Source organism: Chamaea fasciata, unplaced genomic scaffold, assembly GCF_029207755.1.
Source record: "Chamaea fasciata isolate MVZ Bird 193981 ecotype frontalis unplaced genomic scaffold, bChaFas1.0.hap1 SCAF_5, whole genome shotgun sequence".
Classification (NCBI taxonomy): Eukaryota; Metazoa; Chordata; class Aves; order Passeriformes; family Sylviidae; genus Chamaea; species Chamaea fasciata.
In genome coordinates, this window is record NW_027094090.1 from 37,666,848 (window position 1) to 37,681,050 (window position 14,203).

A 14,203-nucleotide genomic window follows, 5' to 3' on the forward strand; every position below is an offset into this window, starting at 1 on the left:
GAGGAGTGGAGTGTTACTAATTTTGCTTTATAGCCTAAGCTTGCAGTAATTTGAGGAGGGAGGAGACACTGGCATAGACACCCGAACTGCAGCTTCCCCCACACTGTTACAATAGCATGATCTTTGCAAGGCAAGTAGCAAAGTTTGTCATGCCTGGGATTCAAGTAAAGGCATTTAAAATTTCACAACTGCAAAATATCCATACATCATGCAAGCTTCCAACAGTGAATACCTGCATTTTTCTCCAGAGAAAGTGAAGCAAAGCACAAGAACACAGAATGCTACTAGGTTTCTGAATTGCTAAGACAGGCAGGGCAGCAGCAAAGAAGAAAAAACATGCTACTATACGCTTAAATGAAAGGAGAGAGGTACGTGAGGCTAAAGATAAAACTTTTCTGGATATAGAATAAAGCTGGGATGGAGAAAAGATGTTGAGATGTGTCAGATAATTATAACCAAAACAGTTAATAACACAGGGACATCACCTAAAAGAGGACTACAGCAAGCCAAATATGGAGACGAAAGTATTTTTTCTAAATCACAGAACAAATTTCACGCAAACATGACCCTGCAACAGGATGGTAACAAAGGCTGCCAGAGCTCAAGTGGGCTTCTGTTCAGTACTGATGGCAACAGCAGCACTGTGTCACAAGAAGAGGACAGATGCTAAGTAGAGTTGGAAAACTGCACCTATTATACCTGTGAGTGCTAATAAAAAAGCCTCATAATTTCTTTTCTTCTCCCTCACCACTCAGCTCTTGGGACCCTTGACACTGGAGAAGGGAGAGAGGATTCAGTGAGAGCTTTCAGCCTGAAAGGTAAAACCCTGAAAACAGATGCACACCTTCCTTTACTCAGGTCCTTTTCTAAGACTTCACATGAAACTTGTTTAGCAAATACTTTTCACTCCTCCCCAGTTTCCCCTGTCTGGGCTGCCCTGCTGCAGAACACACTGTGCAGGTTGCAGGTGGTCAGCTATAGCAAGTTACAAGTCATTAAAACACCATCTGCTCCCTGACAAAAACAACAACAACAAATAAAAAAAACACTAACAAAGCCCCACATCCCTTTCTTCCTTCCCTCCATCCAAAAGTTTATAGAGATGCAAAATCAAACATCTCTTCAACCAAACATCTTCATCTCTATGAAGGCACTAAACTATATTCAGAAAATTATTCTATGAGCCAAGAGTTTGCTTCACAATATTTTCCCCAACACCTTAAAGCCAAACGAATCACAACAGATGCTACTCATTTGGCAAGAAAGACAACCCAAGCTTCTTAAAATCTGCACTTGTAAGATAGAAATATCTGCTAAGCAAGATTGCTAAGCAAGCAGTTTATGTTTTAATCACTTACAAGAAACTAACAGTCAAAAAACCCCCATCAAACCACACCACAAAAACCCCATCAAACTGTTTAAATGAAATTTTTCGCTAACACTGGAAACTAATGCATTTTTATAAACCTACAGAAATGTCTACAAAATGCCAAACTGAATCACAGTTCAAATTTACATGTGATACCACAGACATATTCCACCCATCACTCTTGAACACTGTACATTGAAATCAACATCATGTCTCTCTCACTCTAATTTCCCTTTCCTCTTCCTGGGCTGCCAGCACAAATGCTTTTTTACATATTAAATTCACAAAAGGTCAACTGCCAGACAATAATCCGCATATAGAATTAAAAGGAAAAACAAAATAAAACTCATTGTCTTCAGCTTTTAAGAACAATACACAACGAAGCTACCCTTAACACGGTTTTCTTAAAATGCAACAAGCCTTAGCTTCCTGATCTTTAAAATTAAACCCAAAAGAGCCAGCAGTTTGAGAAGCCTGAGCCTCCTGTTGCTACACAGCACTACCAAGTGTCCATGCTGCGACAGAAAAATTACTGGTTTCTTCTTCCAAAAGCAGACTAAGCCATCTAATTTTTCTGCTGTATCTTCATCAACCTGATGCACAATACACTGTTGCAAGTTCTGATGAAGACAGGAAGATATGATTTTTAACTGTTCTCAGCATGAGAAATGTCATGCTGGTAAGTATTTCAGATGCATAATGAAATCTTGTACCTGTAATGAGAGGAAGGAGGAGTCCACAAATTATTATCCAGAATAATTAAGGAAGAGAATTCAGAAATAAATCCATGTAAGGGAACAAAGAATGAAAATGCAGGAAGACAGGCAAAGCAACATCTGCAATATATTTGTCTGAGATTCCTACTGCCAAATATTTAATTTATATAGGATGTAAAGATAAATAATTTCTTCTCTTTTTGAATGGAAGACTGTAGGCAATAATTTGAAGCATTCACAAAAAACAACAGAAACAGTACAGCTCAGTGTTGACTTATGCCTTATTCTTTTCATGCCTTAATTCCACCTATGTTGCCAATATGGCAATTAATAAGATGGAAATTATTTCAGTATATTTACATTAAGAGATAACACAAGTCCTGTTTATAAGCTTATATTTACAAAAACAATCACAGAGGAAAGTGACTAAAGCAAAAAAAAACCAAAACAAAACAGTTTTCTTCATTTCATAAAGAAGGATGAAATACAATCTGATCATTGATAAAATAAATAGTAAAAATACGTCTATTGAAGTCCTCCTCTGGTCAATTAGTAACAAAAAAATAAATATTTATACTCGATAAATGGTACAACATGCGGCCATCGATTTGTTATACTTGAAAAATAACCACACCTACCAGATCTTTAATCTTCTTTTTGACATAAATCAAGATCTGTTTAGGAAGAAGGTAGAAATCTACAATAAGATACACAAGGAAATTTTTCAAGTCTACTGAAGACAGATATTGTTTATAAGTCAAAAACTGGGGGAAAAGTCCAAAAGCTTGTTTTAATTCAATTAGGATGTATCTCTGAACAACACAGTAGCACAACTTGTAACATGTGATCTGACCATGACCAGAGCAGAGGTCTTCTACAAATTTAAAAAAAGCAAAGCAAAAACTCCAAAAACCAAGCCCTGTCAGACCACAGGCCCCATTTCCTTACCCCAGTTCTTAGTTTACTTAAGAAAGTATGTTTCCCTGCTCCAAGCTGACAGCCAAACAGAGCTGGTGACACTGAAAAAAACTGATTATTACACTTCAAAGAAAAATATTCTTGTTAGTGCATGAAGAGGAATATTGAGTGGTGTTCTTTGAAGCACTGACAGTAAGTGGGGATAGTTAATATTTAATTAAAGTAGCTGACACGGTACAGATCCATCTGTACACTCTCTCAGGTTTATTTTTTGCCAGTTTCTCCTTCACTTTATAGGGCAGTTCACTGTCTGTTCTGCGTTCTACCTTGATTAGAACACAAAAGCTTTCTGCTCGGTGCTCCTTTGCTTTAGCAGACTTTTCTTTTTTAATCAAAGAAGAACTTTTTTCATGAAGGAAGAACATTTATTCTTGTTGATGATTTCAGAACTGTGTCTTAAAAATTCTGCTTATGCTTAGTAATTTTGTGTGCTATTTAAATAGATGTCACTTCTGTAGAGGAAATTCTTTCTGTTTGCCAGTATCACAGGCCTCAAGCCCATGCTTTCCTCTGATGACTTTCTACCCCAGGTATTTTAATGTAGCTGTTTGAATTAAGGTTTACCCTGACCATTTTCAAGGCAGCACAGGTTTCAGTTAGGTACGCTCCCGTTTGCAAGCTAGGATCAAGAAACTGTTTTTAAAAACAGGAAGCAGTAAATCTTTATCGGCAATTTAGTGTGGTGTCCTTAATTCTGTGTACAAAACAAGATCCAAATGTTAGCTTATTGGCTTCTCTGTACAATCAGAGTACACTTTAATTACTGATGAGAAATTACAGAATTGTAATTTCAGCAGAGGAAATATGTATTGTAACATAAATCTCCCAGCTTCCAAGAGATCATAACAGACAGCCCAGCAAGACCCTTAATGTTAGAATTGTAACTTTTCATGTATGGTGCAGATTCAATTTATGGTTTTTTTTAAAGACACTAATTGAAGCAGATATACCTTCAAAGTCTGCAATTTCCATCATACAGATAAGCAAAGTTGCTTTACTTACCCATACCAAAAACTTCTTTTTTTTTTCTATAGAAGTCTGCAAATAAAATGAAGGACTGCAAGACACAGCTACCCTGACTGTTGTGTCAGTCTGAAGACTTAGGTGGGAGCCCTGCACTGAGAACTGCCAGCTCGCAGTTTACAGGAGGTTAAATCCTTCTCATGTACTGCTAGGACACTCTTTCCTATGCAAATGTATATATGCACATACACAAATTATATTCTACAGGTTCAGCAAGTCCTTGCAGCAAAGCAGATACTACATAGGCCCTGTATCACATCCAGATAGCACACACAGGCAAGCATATCACTTAAGGAAAAAATAAACCCTCCTCCAGCTGGTAGTCCTCCACAGTGTCTGATCCATCTGGAGAGAATATAAGGGTATCATCATGCCCTCTTCTAAAACTATGATCTCCTGAAAAACAGCTAAAGCCACATTTAGTCAGATGGTGCCTAGAGCTACAAGAAATCAGACAGAAAATTCCCTTTAACACTTAAAGGGTGATTTTTGTAGGAGACCAAGGCAGAAGACAGACGGTAAGTATCCAGTGAAAATGGAACAGGCAATGTAGCTGGAACTGCAGACTAAGCAGACAGGCCATATCTCACAAGAAAAAGCAGCAATCCCAGATGTCTTTTCCTCAATAAAGCTAACAGAAGGAGGCCCTCACCATCCTACTTACACAGAAAAAAAGGGACAGAAGAGAAGCAAAAAGGGCACCTCAACATTGGCAGAGCAGATGCTGTTAGGTTAGGAAAGTGATGCGAGTGGTCTTCACTCACAAAAGATACTCCTCCCTCAGTAACGTGCACATGACATCCACTTTAAGTATGCTAGACATCAGCTACAAAAGCATGGCCAGACGTTCAGTCACACTAAATTAATCCTATCTGCTACTTCACGTGAGAATTTAACAGTATTCTTCAATCCTCCCCCTTTCCCTCTCCTGCATATTACCAAAACTGCTGTGACATTGCCTGAATTGGAAAAGTATATTAGCAGGGACAAAAATCAGACGCCAATGTAGCATTGCAAGGTTCCCCCATAAGAAATGGAAAGAGAAGAGCAGCAGATTTCTTATTCAGAGAATCATTCATGATCAGCCATTTCGAGAGCTGGAAAATAAGCAAGTCTAAAATCTAATATTGCTATGGAAATTTCTCATTGTAGACCTTGTCCTTTGGCTCCCCAATACAAGACCTAAATGATTTCTCCTGTTGCAGAGACCTCTCTTTTTGTCTCCTAAAGTGGAAAGAGGGCATTAAGAATAATGAGAATTAAAAGAAGAGAGCAGGTCTGCATTATCTTCTGCTGCAGCATAATCAGTTACTCAACTGTACAGTCATTCTAGCAATATTTAATGTTTTCCAAAATTATATTGTCTGGCATACTATACCCAGAATAAATGCGTAGTGGCTGTACACTGAGATGAGTCAAAGCCACATTTTCCCTCCATTTGGCCCAGGTTTACAGTGCAGACTATTAACCATGTTTAGCTAGTGTACAATATCTGTACACCATTATAATATTCTGTACAATATGTGCCAATATTGTACAGAAGGAGAACAAGCTATCAGAAACAATGAATTGACACTGAGCTGGTGTCAATTAGTAGAACTTTTCCTTTGCAGTTTTCCCTCCCAATCACACTAGCCGTTATTTGGCATCTTCAACAAATAATTTTTAAGCCTTTTTTTGTATTTACCTCTGTATCTAGACAAACTTTGTTTCCTCTAGACTTGGATTAAACACATTCATAATTACTCAAACACACCTTGCTAAAAGGAGCAATAGTTCCTTAGAATGCTCCTTAGTAGCAATAGAAGCTCCACTTCCTAGTCTTGTCATTTTCATCTTGTTCATGTTTCAACTCAGAACCCCTCCTCTATTTCTAGAGCTGGTATACTAGAACACAGTTAATACTTCCCTTGGGTACCAACCTGATGTCTTTGGCTACTTTATTCCATATTTATGCATGGACTATGTATTAATAGAATCATCATGTTTCAAGTACTTAAAATATATATCCTTCTTTTTAAAGTTACTCGGTCGTCTTTATGAAAAAACCCAGTAATCTTGAGTGTCCAACAGTCCCTCAAAAAGTACTGTACAGCAGCTTCCAAGATGTGGAAAAATGACAACACCAGCATTATTCATATCAGAGTATTCAACTTCTACCAAAAAATTAAATTATACATCTACCTATTTGGGGAAAAAGAGCACTTGGTTGACTTCACAGGCACTCTTCACCTGAAAATGGCCAAGGCCTGAAACCAACAGTCCCAGGGGTTCACACCATCCCCACCCAGCACCACTCCTACAATTTACATCTAATCTAGCTCCTAGTCGTAACTCCACGGAGCCAGTGTTCAGTACAGCACACAGAAATGCAGTTTCACGTTCAGCAGCCATGGATGGTGTAGGTGGCAAGGAGCCAGTACGACTGACAAGTTCCTACACAGGAAGCACAAAGATTATCTGTGCCTGTCTACAAAGCAGGAGATGCACCAACGGTAAACTGCCTAAGAACAAATAAATGCCTCCATCGAGAAGATGAGCTGCCTCATTTCCATACTGCACATGCGAGGGTGGGGATGAGGGAGAAGAAAAAGCTAAGTGGTTCACTCTTGAAAGTCAGGCCCAAGTAACACAGACTGCATTATATGCATTGCCATAATACATCTGTTTAGACCAAAACATTTTCCTTGCATTATGTAATCAATTGCACTACTCTAAATGGAGATCTACACTGGCTCAGTTCTGCTCAGAGACACAAATGAACTTGTTCCCCGTGATTGCTTTCCACTGGAAAAAGTACTGAAAGAAATATCACAAGAGCTCTGATTACATCAAAGGCCTTATAACAGAGCTCTTATTAGACAACAGTAAAGTCATGCAAAGAAAGAGACTGGTGACTTTCGACAGCCGTGTTAAATACTTGTTTCTGTGTTTGTTATGTATTTAGAGTATCAGACTGAAACTCTAGTATGCTTCAGTCCTTCTCTTAGACTGGTTCTCCAGTGAGGAGAACAGGAAACCCGCTCTCCTGGTACAGTATGGTGCTGCTGCATGTGAGTCCCACAGCGGACAAACAACAAACTGCAGTTTATGCAGACCCGCTGCTTTAATGCCTGAACAATATCCCAGCTATTTCTTCTGTGCTAAAGAACAATATTTGACTAACGCAGAACAAAAGTTCACAAGTTACACCAAAACCTCCACTACAAATAAATCACCTCCTCTTCTCCTGGCAGCACCAGCATCCCACCACACACACAAAACCTCCCACCCGGTTCCTCTCCAGCACCCGTCCCCACGCACATCGCAGGTCTCTCGGGCAGCCAACTCTGACTGACACCTTCAGACTGGAAGGAACAGTTTGCACAGGGAGTGGCAAACCTGGGATTTATTCTGAAAGCTTCACATGGCTGTGAACAGTATTTTTCCCTAACTCCAGTCACACATTCGGCACTATTTTCACGCCCTGCAGAAACAAACCATGATATGGCCTGCTTCAAAGAAAAAACAGTGACCCATAAGCAGCTATTTACATCAGAACTAAATATGCAAGAATAAAGAAAAAATATGCTATTTAGTACTGAAAAGAGCTATATCCATCACAATGTATCATCACATGAAGTGATCTTTTCTACTACACTGCACCCAGACCAGGGAAAACTAATGTTTCAAGTTTCTCAATTCAGTGCCAGTTAAGGAGTCTCTATTCACAGATTTACAGCATTAACACACTTAATTTTTAAAAGCTGCAAGGACTGCAAGACCATAAAATATTAATATATTAACTAAAAAATTAAGTCAATGCAATATTGAAGCAAACGTCTTCATATTGTATTAAACCCATATTATACCAAAAAGAAGTATTCACTTTGCCCATAAAAGATGCTTTTTACAACATGTCTTAGAAGTAATTAGAAAAAAATCCACATGAAATTTCAAGCAAATGAACTTGCTGTGTACCTGGCCAAGTGTTTAATGAATCACAAACACATCACATATCACCTTTAGAATAAGGCCAGGAATCTTTTATAGTTTGTGAACTTAACACCAACTAAATCTATAACTTTCACAGATCTTGTGTCAACAATATGACTCTCTCATTAAGTATCACCATCCAGTTATAAGTAATAAATTGTCTGCCTTAACTCTCTAAATCATCTGTAAGAAACACAACATCTAAAGAACATTTTTGAGGAAAAAGATGCCAATCACTGAGACACGGACCTCTTAGGTAGTTAGAAAAATATCTACTGAACATAAAACAAAGCCAGGTTTGGAATGATGCTTCTGCTACTTGAAGAGTCATGTAAACAATTCATGGGTGTTATTCATTACTCTGAGATGGAATGAGAGGTGAAAAATATCCTTTAATTTATTAAGCCTTGGGAATGCTTAGGAAGAGAGAAATAATACCCAGGCCACAGTTAAGTACCCAACTCATTTTACTAGACCATCTGCTTACTGTTGGCTTTAAACATGTGAATTCTAATAAAACCCCACTTATTTTCTCATGTGTAATTCCTTAAATAGCTAAAACTGTCAACTAAAAAAAGTCTCCCTACAACACACATGCTTCCCTAAGCTGAGCAAGAACACAGTTAAATGAATTTTTTTTCCACATGTTTAAATGACCAGTGTTATACCTAAACTTCCAAGTCCAAGCCTATTCAAAAGAAACTCACTGGTCCTTTGAAATAACCTTCAAAATACCACAGCTTCAATTTGCAGGCAAGAAAAAGATAACTCTGGAAGGAAACATGCTGATTTTCCATATCTCAAATGAATAGTCGTATTAACAGCTTCTGCAGTACTGCAACACGAACACTGGGTGACAGGATAAAGGCACTGGAAAATGTCTGAACATACAGATAGCATATGATCTAGCTCAAGCTTTGATGCAATGAGCACACTTTCAAATGGATAAATGGAATGTTAAATAAAACTAAAAAAAAAAAGAGAAAGAAGATACACATTCCCATATTGTATCAAAGTCACTGTAACCTTAAGAACTTCTAGAGAGACAGATGTAGCATTTTTAGCGGATGAATAAGTGCTATACCCTGTGCTGAAGGAACAAGCTGAGATAAAATCTCACATCCACAATTATGAGTGCGAAGAAAATGAGGTTTATTAATTCCTCTCCTAGCGCCAGAAGTCCAAGCTATTTCCTCAAAGTGAAAAATCTTACTTCCCAAATGCCTCCTACCATCTGTCAAACAGTTTTAGCTGTTCTCAAGAAGCTTCTTATGCTACTATAGACATTACATCTGCAACAGATTTCCTTCTTGTAGAGTACAGATGGGATTAAACACTGTTTTATAACAAATAGAGCAAAATACTGCTCCAGATCTCAACTGTGTACAATCCAGAACCAGTTACTCTGAATAAAACACTTTTAACATATCTTCTACTAATCAGTGGCCCATTATGAGCACTGTTTCTCAAACTTCACTTGCTACATTTATGGAATTCAACACTCTATATAGGGCTTCCTTTTAAAAGCCAATGTCAGTCCTCACAACATCAAGCTCCACCATGGTCTGAAATTACCAAAATTAGATAAATTACCAGAAAAGCATGCAATTTGCTGATCCCAAAGCTGGACAAGCATATGGTTTAAGACAAAGCCACACAGAGCTCGTTCTACTGCATCTAAACTGATGGAGTTTCTTAGGTAGAGAAATTACCTCCTTGATCAGAAGCTAATTTATAAAAGCACTCCCAAATCAATGCAAATTCTCTAAGCCCAGGGTCTTAGTCCACAAGGCAGCAATAATATATCTCCTCTACTAGTTATCAATACCATGAAATATTTTTCAAAGTCAATAACTCTTTTTCTCTTACTTCTGGTTACTAGATCTTCCAACACCTAGAAAACTTCTGCAACTCACACTTGTCTCAATATTTGTTTCACACATTCTCAAGGGAAGCAAGAGCCTTACAAAGCCTTCCACGTTGCTTCAGCTTTAAACTCAGAGCATGACTCTCCACTTTGTATTCGTGGGAGAGGCATAGGCAGCAGAGGAAAGGAAGGGAACTATTTACCAGTTGAAGCTAAACACAGAGCATATCAACTTTACCCAAAAGACAAAAGAACAACAAAAGAAATCACTCATGCAAAATTCAGAGACAGTCCTCTAAAATGAATCAAAGGCTTTGGGGAAAACATTTTTTTTGTTGTTGCTGTAGGGTTTTTTTAAACAAAACAAATTACCAAGACTGTTCCCATCATTTCTTCTGTCTTAAACGAGATTTATTTCTGAACTATATTACCGTCCACCAACTGTTCTAATAGAAGATAATTGTAACTGCTGTCTAACAAACCAGAAAAGATTAATTAATTCAACATCATTATGATCACATCAGAATACTGAGAGGGGAGGGGAAAAAAAAGCCCAACAGCAAAGGCAGTTCACTCAGGAAATCATCTAAAGAATCATTTCACACTTAGAAGCAGTATTTTTAACTTCCACACCAACTCACCAAAACAGCCTAGGCGAAGAACTACACTGCTTCACTCTTCCTGTGAAGACAGTGACTATACAAATACCTCCCTCAAAAAGCTTTCTGCTTCTGCTCCTCTGCTTCCCAACTGTCCATCTGCTGTAGAAGCAAGATCTTCATTAACAGCATAGTCTATTATGAAACGCAATGTACCTGACCAAGACATTCACATTATAGTTCAGAGAATAGGAACTTCTATGTTTGTACTTTAATTACATTGCATAGACTGGAGAAAAACCCACACTTCTAGGGAGTAAGCCTATGCTGTTTTCTACAGCTATCACTATTTCTTCACTGACGGTCTATTTCTGTTTTTCTTCACAATTCTCCATCTTGTTGAACAATAAAAATTGCTCTTCTGTGTTTAATCACTAATTTGAGTAATGTAGAGCTTGATGCTTGTTCATTAAGAAGAAACAAACAGAACTAAAACCACATTGCTTGGCCCATTGGGAAGTTTAAAGTATACGACATTATGTAAATTCTCCAACAAATTTATTTTCTGTTCTGAAACAGAAGACCAAGAGATTAAGAGATAACTTATTTGACAGAGAGCCTAATGCAAGAGGAATTACACAGCACAGGAAGAAGGAAGGGAGAAAAGGCCCTTAGAAAACTCTTCTGTATGCTTCAGGAAACAGAATTTGTGGGAAATGCAGTGGGGAAGCAGGTGGTAAAACAGTAATCAGTGAAGAGACGAAAGCCTAATAACTGACTCGACACAGTTCATTAAAACTTGGCTGAGTGTTCTATGCAAAGATTCACTGGACGGAGAGGAGGCTGGAACACAACTTCACAGAATACAAAGCATGCATAGTTTCTTTACAAGGTAGTTGAACAACCATTTATTTCAAAATGTAACAGCAGAACAGACAAGAGAAAATGGGTAAGAGCTGCATCGCCTCAGACCCTTCTCAATCACTTCAACAGAATTTAAGAAAAGGCAATCTAAAATTAAGCCATCTTCAACAAACTTCCCTTCCCCCGAAGTTATTTTCCTTTCATTTCTGCATTTTATTTCTCTTAGGAGCAAAACCTGAGATAATATAGCAAGCACTATTAAAAGAACAGGAGCACAGAAGTCCAGTTCAGTTCCCCGTAAAAGGTGTACGAGTACAACATTTTTTCCTGCAACATCAGAAAATTCCTCCTTGTGTTGTAAAAGTTAACAAACACCAACAAGCATTTATAGAACAGAGTTTGAGGTACTCTGGGGGTTTACACATGCAGCAGAGATATGAGCTGGATAGGCCTTTACTAAAAAGTCACTTTTTAACTAATTTGACAAAGCAGTACGTTTAAAAGGAATTCTTTCCCTGACCCATGATTAAAGTAGAAAAAGGATTATGAATTGCTAGGTCTAAGCTACATCACCCTCAAAAAATTTGGTTTACTTAAAACATGATTTTTAGGGTCTTTCCAAAGCTAAATGAGTCTGTGATCTTCAGAATTCTACAACAACAACAACAAAAGAAAAAAAAGAGGAGCCAAAGGGTCCACAACTGACCACAATCACACATCTCTTTTTTCCCCAAACAGTTTCAATTCTGAAGTAAACACCTCAAATCAGCATCGGGAAAGGAGGACTCTACTGCCAGGTTTTGGAAAGTTGTATAATCACAAAACAAATTACTTCAAAGCTCAGGAGTTTTGACTAAAAACTAGTACTTGGCTAAAACGACAAATTACCTCAGAAGTTTGCAGGGAGTTCTAAAACAAAACAGCACACACAAAATTTCACCAGTCCCTTCTACAGTTACTTGATAGCCAACAATGCAACTATGTTCTTCTCTTATTTTCTGCATCATTTAAAACCAGAACTGTATCAACTCTAAACTCTCACTTGCCAAACAACAGACCTGACAAAGGCAAGAAGGAAGCACCGCTCTTTACACAGTTCTGCTGCTGCCCATCAAGTTCACCGTGGACCAACACCTCAGTACTAACTCCTGCCTTTTCAAAACTGAGGTTGATAATTAACAAATATCAGCAGGGCCCCGATTACTTTAACACTTAACAGATCAAATAGATTTATATTTCCTATGATTAAGTTGAAATGATTGAAGTTATGCAAGTTGCCAGGTGAAGATCAACTGTTTTTAAAAGGTTTTTAAATCCTGATCTCAGTCCCAAGAACTCTGTTTTGGACAGTGGCAGGACAAAACACATCAGAAACATCTTCAGTGACATACTGAGCTGATGGCTTTCCTCCTTTCAGGAGAAGAATTCTGCAGCACACCACAGTAACACAAAATTTGCGAACACTACACTATTTCAAGCAACCGTGTGAACCCCATCTGAACGACCACCGAGCTCGTTGAGCAGAACCCCCTTGGAGCCCAGGCTCTTTAGGAAGTGAGCCATTTGCAAGGCCTGCGAATAGGATGCAGAAGCGCGGCTGGCAGCGCCACGGGACTGGGGACAGTGACCAGGTTCCGCTCCCCAAGGCACGGCTACAGCGTGAGATTATTTTCCCAGTGCGAGGGGAGGAGGTTACCGGGAGCCACAGGCGCTACATCGTAACTGCATTTAACGCGACCGGTTTGAACGGCGGCATGAGAGCGGGCGGGCGGGCCCGGGGTGCGCGCACGGCACCGGCAACAGTCGGCCCGCGGCTCCGGAGCCCCCGGCCGCGGTGCCCGGCTCCGCGGGGCCGTGCTGGCGGCCCGACACCGCACCGAGCCGCCGCAGCCCGCTCAGCCTCGCCCGCGGGACCCAGCCCGGCCGGCGCCCAGCAACACCCACCGGGCCCGGCGCTGCCGGAGACCCCAGGGGGCTCCCAGCAACCCCCTCCCGCCCGGCAGCCGGGCAGAGGCGGCACGCGCGGCAGCGCGGCGCCGGCGGGGACCCGGGTGGCACCGCGATACACGCCCCCGCCTCCCGCCCGCAGCCGCGGAAGCTGCGGCGCTGCCCCGGAGCCGCCGCCGCCCTCACCTCTGCCCGCAGCAGGTCCGGCGGGAGGCGCGGAGGGGCGCCCGGCCGGTGCGGGGTGCCGGCGGCCGGGACCCGTCCCCTGCAGGCGCGGGCTCCGCTGCCCCGCGCGGCACGGGGCGCTGCCGCGGCTCCGCTCCCGCTGCTGCCGCCGCGGCCCCGCCCGGTCGCCGCCTGATCCGCTCATCCGCCGCGGCGGGAGGCGCGCGCGCAGGCGCGGGCGGCGGCGGCCCCGCCCCGCGGAGCCGCGCGGGCGGGCGGGCGGGCGGGCCCCGGGGACGGGCCCTGGGGCTGCCCACAGAAAGCGCCCGGCTCCGGGCGCCGCCGCTCCTGCCGCCGGAACCGCGCACTGCGCAGAACGCGGGGAAAAGGCCGGGCAGAGGTGGCACGCCAGCGCTGGAACATCAGCCGGCGTGGAGTTACGGGATAACTTAGGCAGCGGAAAGGTAGTGACAGCGGAAATTAAATGGGGTCTGAAGCATACCCGAAAAACTGCAAGACGTGGTCTCAGATGAACATCACAACAGGAACCCCGCATTGCTTTTTTTTCTTCCTTATTTTTTTTTAATCACCTCAAAATGTGACTTCTCAGAATCACAGAATCAATTACGTCAGGAAGGACCTCTGAGATCATCGAATCCAACCTATGACCCAACACCAGCATGTCAATTAGACCACGGCA

General features: G+C 41.1%; 1 protein-coding gene across 1 annotated transcript in view; it reads right to left on the reverse strand.

Moving 5' to 3' along the window:
- The window catches only part of OSBPL8 (oxysterol binding protein like 8), an 84,181-nt gene extending 70,519 nt beyond the window's left edge, over positions 1-13,662 (reverse strand). Inside the window, exon 1 of the mRNA XM_066183279.1 lies at positions 13,525-13,662. The gene's annotated coding sequence lies outside the window, so the exon portion shown is untranslated. The remainder of the gene's footprint in view (positions 1-13,524) is intronic.
- Positions 13,663-14,203: the final 541 nt, after the last annotated feature.